Below are 10,051 nucleotides of genomic sequence, written 5' to 3'. Positions count from 1 at the left end.
GTTACACATTTTCTTATTAACTAGTAACAGTACACATTTTGAACAATCACAGTTTTAAGTATAGTCAAGACTATTAACAAAAGACACTTCACAAGTATTAAGGTGCGTTCACGCGGCCTCCTAATTCGAGATTCTAAAAAGCATTCACGTCCTCGTAGAGCTCGTAATTACAGTTTGTAAGCTGGGAGTTTTCTGAAAGCTCCCACATGTACCACGTGGCAGCTGTACCACCTGACCGCTGTAGATTCATTTAGGCGTTGATAGTGGTGCCATGGAAACGCATAATTCCCAGTCAGAGGACGTGAACAGCTCCGAATATAATGGGTGTGTCTCAATCAGTTCCCTAGCTCCCGAGCTCGTGAATCAGTATATCGTGTACACGAATTCGGGCACTGGTAAAGGTCAGTAAAAGATGCTGGTTCACTACACATTGGGACACTTATGACTCTATTTCCGGCGACGTGACAACGTCCTCATTGTATAACATCACTACTGGTATTTATGAACAATAACAGAGCTGATATTTTCTGACATTACTTGTAATGTTATTTAAACTACATTATGATTAATTATTTGCTTGTTACTTATACGTGCAACATTTCAGCCGTGAATAAATTATAAGTGTTAGCTAGATTATGTTCATTACCTGTCTAGCGATGTATGTTTATGCTGAAATATAATAAAATAACGGTTTGTATTTTTAAAAACATCTATCGCGTATTGTTATGTGTAGTGAGCTGGCTCACGTGATTCAAGTTTCGCGCTTCAGAACTTCCCTTAAGGGAGCATAGTGGGCATCGATGCTCCCTGGTTTTCACGGTGCATTGTGGGACTTTTCAGGGAGCGAACGTTTCAGTGCCCTGGAAGGATTCTGCGATTGAGACAGCCCTTAAAATGGCCGACTCCCTGGTCAGTGCCCTGACTACTGAACTAGGGAGCTGATTGAGACACAGGGAATGTCATTTCAAGAATCCGGTAAATACGAGGTGACGTGAACGCAGCATATAGAGGATATGCATCGACGTCACTTTCCCGCCGAAAACGCGCCCCCTCAGCTGGACTGAGTGGCAAAAGAACCTGGGTAGGGTTGCACCAGCCGTTCGTAAGTTCTTTCTTAAATTGGAACGTCCCAGCTAACACACGACGTAACAGTTACGTAATGTATTCGTACTTTTTGGTAATGTCATGACTTACTAACTGACAACGTAACTACGACGTCGCATGCCAGTAATTTCATTACCTTCAGATTACCATCTCACAACGTCGTCAGTACGTTCTCCTAACGTTATACGATTACCCAGAACGTTCCAGATACGTCCTCTATTCGTAATATATTGGTAATTCCATGACTTACTAGTAACGTAACTACAACGTTGTATGCCCGTAATAATATTACCATCAAATTACCATATCACAACGTCGTCAGTACGTTCTCCAAACGTTACAAGATTACCAAGGACGTTCCAGATACGTCCTCTATTCGTAATATAATGGTCATTCCATGACTTACTGGCAACGTAACAGCAACGTCATGTGCTCGTAATTTCATTACCATCATTTACACATAAATATATTATTATTACCAGAATTTGCAATATAAAACGTGTAATTAAATGTCAGACACAAGACTGAAATGTCCCCTTAAGAAAAAAAATGTTTGTTTTCACCAAATCAGAGTATGGATGACTGGTTTTTATATATGACGTGACATACAGCGCGCGCCTCCACAAATGTAGTGCGCGCGTGCCCACAGTATGTTGATAAGCGTGTAAAGTTAATTTTTCTGAGAGGAGAATTTATTTTTCCGAGGTGACAACGAATAAATGGCTTTTATAAAAATGTATAAAGTTAACTTTGGAAAGACGCAAAACCTTTTTTTATTGTTATGTTTACGTTAGTGCAGGTGGCCGTTAGAGTTGCCATGGCAACCGGGAAAACATTCAAGCTGCTGGAGAGGACAGCGTCGACGTTTCTCCGTGTTTCTCGTCAGTTTTATAGCAATAAAGTTCAACAACTGCGTCAGATTGGTTAAGTAACATTACCCACAGTCTACTTTAAGTACTTTTGTTAATATTTTTACCTTTGTGATTTCCTTGATCGTCTGAAATATATGTTATGCAAAATGTTACGTTAGCATAGCATATGTTTTTAATGATACTGAGAGCAAAACGTCTTGAATGCTTTTATTTTATGTTTCGCTGTAGGCTATATGTTTTTATTTATAGTTTGAGTGTATTTCATTATTTTTATTTGGAGTTTTGTTCATGTTCTGTGTGTTTTTCAAAATAAATGAATTGAATTCATTTCGAGTCTGCATTCATCGTTCACAGCTGTTGGAATAGCCTTTACATTAGTTTGGGCAAATGAGGACATAAATTAGGTTAAACTACTGCATGTCCGCCCATAGAAAAATAAATAAGAATTACCAACTGATGACCAACACACAACTATTGATACACAACGTTGCCACGACGTCGCAGTTACTAACTGGCAACGTCACAAAGTTACGTTGTGGCGACGTATAGGCACCTTTCACTTTTCCGGTTGCCACGACGTAACTAGTTACGTCGCCACGACGAAAGTTTGGTCACCAAATTACGTTGCAGTTACGTAACAGTCACGTATTTTGGTTAGCTGGGGTAAAGTCCTCACTAGTGGCTTAGTAACTACTAGCTAGTTTGTAACTAACTCTGTACTTTATTCGGTTGCACCATTTGTTCTTAAGGCAGAACGTAGCTAGTAGCTCCTAAGGTCTCCGTAAAGAAATGCGTAGTCGCATAATATGACGTTTACCTTCAGTTATCCTTCAAATACAGGAGCAGAAGTTGTTGAAATTCCGTGAATTTCAGTTTATCCTTCATTTTGACATATTTTGCCTCACGTAGCTAACAGTAAAAATAAGTTTCCATTAAATATAATAGCCTACTACTTAATCATAAATGTTTTTATATGTAAATAACATTCAGAAACTGTATTTGAAACGAAATTAATAAGGATCAAAATACTGAAACAACAACAAAAACATAAGAAATTACATTTATTGATTATGACTGATTTTATTTGACATGCACAACACGGAGTGATAGGACCGATGCACACAGCGGTGCGCTGTTTAACGGGTTCGTGTTGAAGAGTGTCTAACAAAGTAATCTTTTCACATGATGTTCTCTCTCTTTAAATTTAAGAGAGTGTAAATGTCAGCAGCATCATATATGTGTAAAGAATGAAGTCTGTCAGGTAAAACAAGAGCTTATGGATGCAGTTCAGTCAGTCTGCTATTTTATTCCAACCGTTACTCCTGATAGGAGGCTTCCGTAAATATTTAGTGTGTACGTAGAGTTACGCTTCAACTAAGTTTAATGGTGCAACACAAAAATATTTAGTAGTGCGTAAGTTGTAACTTAGTGCCCATTTACGTGAAAACTAGTCTACGTTGTAACTTGCGCACAGCTGGTGCAACTGGCCCCTGCTGCGTAACTGGATTAATAGGAGAAAGGGCGAAAACGTGGAGTGGGGGTTCAATCTTCAACTGGCTGGCGGCAGCAGCCACTGACAGGTCACATGACCTGGTGGCAGCTGCCAGTCTGATTCTGGCAGGTCACGTGACCTGCCAGTGGCACTGGTGGCAGCTGCCAGTCTTGATTCTGGCAGGTCTGTCAGCGGTGGCTGACAGAGTGTAACGCGTTCCTTATTTCTATCGTTGCATGGAAATACATAATTGTATTATTATTAATATAATCTTATGACTCTATTCTTTTGTATAATACACGTTTTAGATGGGTTTATCTCAATTAAAGCAGTAAAATGACCGTGATCTCAACTGGTGGAAAATGACGCATAGCCCAGCCAGCCACTGCTGAGACGCGAGTATAACGCGCTCTCTAATCACTCTCGCTGCATGGAAATACATAATTTTATTATTATTAATATCATATTATGACTCTATTCGTTTGTATGGTGGACGTTTTAGATGGGTTTATCTCAATTAAAGCAGTAAAATGACCGTGATCTCAACTGGTGGAAAATGACGCATAGCCCAGCCAGCCACTGCTGAGACGCGAGTATAACGCGCTCTCTAATCACTTTCGCTGCATGAAAATACATAATTTTATTATTATTAATATCATATTATGACTATATTGTTTTGTATGATTGACGTTTTAGATGGGTTTTTCTCAATTAAAGCAGTAAAATGACCGTGATCTCAACTGGTGGAAAATGACGCTCAGCCCAGCCAGCCACTGCTGAGACGCGAGTATAACGCGCTCTCTAATCACTCTCGCTGCATGAAAATACATAATTGTATTATTATTTGTGATGTCCTTACATTAATGCACCACTAGATGGCACTCGAGTTTCCTGAGTTATATATATACATAGGAAGTAAGTGAGAAGAGTGAGAAAGTATGCTGAGCATGTGCATGCATGTTATCCTGCTTGTTCAAATTAGTTATTAAAGTTTCCTTAGAGGAATACACAGTTTTGTGCTTCTTGTCTACATGAAGACATAACAAATTTGGCGACGAGGACGTTTTTACAAGATTTCCTGAAGATGGCATCAGTAAGTGCTCCATTTCCCAGTCCTTTTTTGCCTTGTTCCGGTGAGCCTGCTATACCATTAGTAACATGGCTGAAGATGTTTCAGAACTACATGCTCGTCATCAATGCTACTGGGGATTCCTGGCCAGAAGCCAGAAAACGGGCTTTGCTCCTTCACTGCCTCGGAACTGAAGGTCAGAGACTGTTTTATACATTACCCAATACGGGTGACGATCTGGCAGATGCTATTAAAGCTTTGGAAGAGCACTTTATTCCAAAAAGAAATGTGGTCGTGGAAAGACATGCCTTCAGGAAACGAGTGCAGAGGACAGATGAAACGGTAGTGCAATACATTGCTGCATTGAGAGATTTGGCGACTACTTGTGAATTTGCTGACAATCTTGATGATATGCTGCGTGACCAGCTTGTAGAAAACATTGCTAACCCTCGCATTCGTGAAATATTATTAGTGGAATCTAAATTGACACTGGAGACTGCAATTACAATTGCCACACAGCTAGAGGCCGCTGATGCCCAGGCAAAATCAATGGCTACAAGCAAACCTGCTCCAGTACAAGCCGTACATGCCACTCCTGCTTCTGGACGACAGCGTCCTAAGACCAAATTTAAAGCACGTACCTCATCGAAACCCTCTGCTTCTGCTCCATCAGCTCGGACATGCTTCCGTTGTAGCTCCGCTAGTCATCTTGCAAACGCACAGAACTGCCCTGCTGCATCTGCTAAATGTAAGAATTGCAATAAGACTGGACATTTCGCACGAGTCTGCCGTTCTGCTCCTACTCGTTCAGTGCATTCAGTTGAATTACCAGAGGTCTGTATTCTCTATCTACCTGGAGCAACTGACCGTTTGATGTGTGATGTGACCATAAATGCCACACCTGCTGCCACCCCTGTGTCTCTTCAACTTACAGTGGACTCTGGTTCATCAGTGTCCATCCTGCCAAAACAATTGTATGAGCAGCATTTTCACACTGTACCATTACAAGCTCCTACTGCCCGTTTAGTTACTTATTTACAAGAGCCAATTTCAGTACTAGGATGTTTACCTGCAACGGTATCCAAATATGGCATTACCTGTCCTGCACACTTCTTCATAGTCGACCATGGCACAGCTTTGCTAGGCATGGACCTGATTAAGGGACTCCAGCTTCGATTTGATGGACACACTGTGCTGCCGCCACCACAATCCACTTCAGTCTGTGCCCTCTCCACTCCTCCATCACAGCGTGCTGCATTGGGCTGTGTAAAAAATTTTACACACAAGGTTAACATTTCTGACTCTGTACCCCCTGTCAGACACAAGTTGCGTCGCTTACCTTTCTCTGTGAGAGATGCTGTTTCTGCAGAACTGGAGCGACTCTTGCATGCAGGTGTAATTGAAAGGATTGACTCCTCTCCATGGGTTTCCCCAATTGTTGTGGTCCAAAAGAAAACTGGGGGGATCCGCATGTGTGTGGATCTGCGAGGGCCCAATAAGGCAGTTATAGTAGACAGCTACCCACTGCCACACATGGAGGAGATGATGACATTACTGCAAGGTGCAACTGTATTCTCAACTATAGACTTGGAAAGTGCATACCATCAGGTACCTCTTCATGAAGACAGCCGGGACCTCACTGCATTCATCACACATGAGGGGCTCTTCAGGTTCTGCAGGGTACCTTATGGCTTGGCATCTGCTCCATCTGCATTCTAAAAGATGATGGTTGTCATTCTAAAAGGACTCCAGAATGTTGCAAATTATCTGGACGACATCATTGTGTGGGGACGCTCATTACAAGAGCATGATCAAGCGCTAGAGAATGTGCTGCAACGTCTCAAAGATGCTGGGTTGGTGCTGAATGAGTCTAAATGTCAATTCAGAAAGCAGAGCTTGAAGTTTTTAGGACACATGGTGACATCACAGGGTATTCAGCTGGATCAGGAACACCTCTCTGCAATAATCGATGCACCTGCACCATCAGATGCTGTTCAGTTGCGTTCTCTGCTGGGCCTCCTCTCATGGTACAACAAATTTATTCCCAATTTTGCTTCCGTAGTGATGCCTCTGCGTGCATGCCTGAGAGATGAGAGTGGATTTCGCTGGTCTGATGAAGCTCAACAAAGCTTGGCTGAGGTAAAAAAGCTACTGGTACACAGTCCTGCTCTTGCACTATTTGACCCAGGGCTGCCAGTGGTCATTTCTACTGACGCATCTGCTTACGGACTAGGTGCCGTTTTCGCACAAATATGCACTGATGGTCAAGAACGCACTGTTGCTTTCGCATCCAGAACACTCACCCCAGCTGAACAGAAATACTCCACTGTTGAAAAGGAGGCTCTGGCATGTGTTTGGGCAGTGGAAAGGTGGAGGACATACTTGTGGGGCCGCAGATTTACTCTGCGGACTGACCATCAAGCCTTAACGACGCTGCTGACCACAAAAGGGACTGATAGAGCTGGTATGCGCATAGCCCGGTGGGCTGCACGGTTGCTTTGTTTCAACTACGTAGTTGAGTACCGTGCTGGATCTGAAAACCACACTGCAGATTGTCTGTCCCGCTTGCCCCTGCCTCTTGCTTCGGATGCTGAGTCGGATACCGAGCCCGAGTTTGTTGCTTTACTGTCCACTGGTCCAACTGCCATATCCCAGGATGAGTTTGCTGCTGCCTCTGCTCGCTGTTCTGAACTCTCTGCACTGCACATACAAATTGCGAGTGGATGGCCTCCATCTTCTGCTGCTCTGGATCCTGTTCTTCGCCCGTACTACAAACTCAGACATGAGTTCAGTGTGCAAGCTGATTTTGTGTTTAGAGGGTCTCGATTGGTGGTACCCGGGGAACTGCGTGAGCCATTGGTCCGCATTGCACATGAGGGCCATCAGGGGATTGTGAGAACAAAGCAACGCCTGCGTGAAATGTATTGGTGGCCTAAAATGGACACACTTGTGGCAGAGAAAATTACTGCCTGTCAGTTATGCCTTTCTCTGGATAAAACTGCGAAAGCCTCTGCTGTTCCACTCCAGCCTGTTCCTTTACCTTCTGCACCTTGGGAAAAACTGGCAATAGACATTGTGGGCCCTTTCGAGACTGCTGTCTGGGACTGTCGATATGCTCTGACACTCACTGACTATTATAGTAAATGGCCCGAGGTAGCCTTTACTGCATCTGTTACAACAAAACAAGTGACTGCATTTCTTACCTCTGTCTTCAGTAGACACGGCAACCCGACCACTCTGGTCAGTGATAATGGACCTCAGTTCACTTCCCCAGAGTTCGCTGCTTTCCTGAAAGAGAGAGACATTAAGCACATTCGCACATCAGTGTATCATCCTGCTGCAAATGGAGCTATTGAACGCTTCCACAGAGTTCTTAAAAGTACAATTCAATCAGCAATCCTACAATCAGCACCATGGAAAACAACAGTGACTGACTTCCTGCAGATCTATCGCGCTACACCTCATGCTGTGACAGGGGTTTCCCCCTTCGAATTACTTCATGGAAGGAAAATGCGTACCCGCCTCAATGTCCTGAAACCCTCACCTTCTGGTCATGAGCCTAAACAGCTGCAGAAGCGTGTTTCGTCACGTCAGGATGTCATGAAATCTCGCTTTGACCACAAGCATCGAGTGCGCCATTTTTCTTTCCAAAAAGGGGATAAAGTGCGCATTAAAAAGTCAGTACATGTACCAAAAGCCCATCCAAAATTCACTCCTCCAGTTGAGGTTAGGAAAAAAGTTGGCCCTTACACCTACCTCTTGGAAGATGGAAAGAAGTGGCATGCATCGTGTCTTGCACCCATGCCGACTAAAGCGCTAGATAATGGACTGACCATCAATGCTGAAAACTTGATTCCCTCTCATGTTCCATTGTCTGGAAATTCAGTGTCTTCTGATGCTTGTCCACGGGAGAGACGTCAAAGACGTGAGCCAGGTTGGCTAAAGGACTATGTCCATTAGCCACAGAAACTGACATGGACTTTTGCAACATACATTACACATAATCACATGAAAATTCAAGTACTGAATAGTAGTTGAGTAGTTTTGTTCATACTCTTGTTCAGCACTCTTTTGCATTCATTTAATGTGTTTCTTAGTGTATAATTCATATACATGTGGAATTGTTGATACATTTCAGATTTTATGTTCTTTATTTCTATTTTATGCCAATTGTCGGCTAAAGAAAGAATTAATTTAACTAAGAGGGGAATATGTGATGTCCTTACATTAATGCACCACTAGATGGCACTCGAGTTTCCTGAGTTATATATATACATAGGAAGTAAGTGAGAAGAGTGAGAAAGTATGCTGAGCATGTGCATGCATGTTATCCTGCTTGTTCAAATTAGTTATTAAAGTTTCCTTAGAGGAATACACAGTTTTGTGCTTCTTGTCTACATGAAGACATAACATTATTAATATAATCTTATGACTCTATTCTTTTGTATGGTGGACGTTTTAGATGGGTTTATCTCAATTAAAGCAGTAAAATGACCGTGATCTCAACTGGTGGAAAATGACGCATAGCCCAGCCAGCCACTGCTGAGACGCGAGTATAACGCGCTCTCTAATCACTTTCGCTGCATGAAAATACATAATTTTATCATTATTAATATCATATTATGACTCTATTCGTTTGTATGGTGGACGTTTTAGATGGGTTTATCTCAATTAAAGCAGTAAAATGACCGTGATCTCAACTGGTGGAAAATGACGCATAGCCCAGCCAGCCACTGCTGAGACGCGAGTATAACGCGCTCTCTAATCACTCTCGCTGCATGAAAATACATAATTTTATCATTATTAATATCATATTATGACTCTATTCGTTTGTATGGTGGACGTTTTAGATGGGTTTATCTCAATTAAAGCAGTAAAATGACCGTGATCTCAACTGGTGGAAAATGACGCATAGCCCAGCCAGCCACTGCTGAGACGCGAGTATAACGCGCTCTCTAATCACTTTCGCTGCATGAAAATACATAATTTTATTATTATTAATATCATATTATGACTATATTGTTTTGTATGATTGACGTTTTAGATGGGTTTTTCTCAATTAAAGCAGTAAAATGACCGTGATCTCAACTGGTGGAAAATGACGCTCAGCCCAGCCAGCCACTGCTGAGACGCGAGTATAACGCGCTCTCTAATCACTCTCGCTGCATGAAAATACATAATTTTATCATTATTAATATCATATTATGACTCTATTCTTTTGTATGGTGGACGTTTTAGATGGGTTTATCTCAATTAAAGCAGTAAAATGACCGTGATCTCAACTGGTGGAAAATGACGCTCAGCCCAGCCAGCCACTGCTGAGACGCGAGTATAACGCGCTCTCTAATCACTCTCGCTGCATGAAAATACATAATTTTATCATTATTAATATAATCTTATGACTCTATTCTTTTGTATGGTGGACGTTTTAGATGGGTTTATCTCAATTAAAGCAGTAAAATGACCGTGATCTCAACTGGTGGAAAATGACGCTCAGCCCAGCCAGCCACTGCT

Source organism: Chanodichthys erythropterus, chromosome 24 (assembly GCF_024489055.1).
Source record: "Chanodichthys erythropterus isolate Z2021 chromosome 24, ASM2448905v1, whole genome shotgun sequence".
Taxonomy (NCBI): domain Eukaryota; kingdom Metazoa; phylum Chordata; class Actinopteri; order Cypriniformes; family Xenocyprididae; genus Chanodichthys; species Chanodichthys erythropterus.
Note: the sequence above shows the minus strand (reverse complement) of the source record.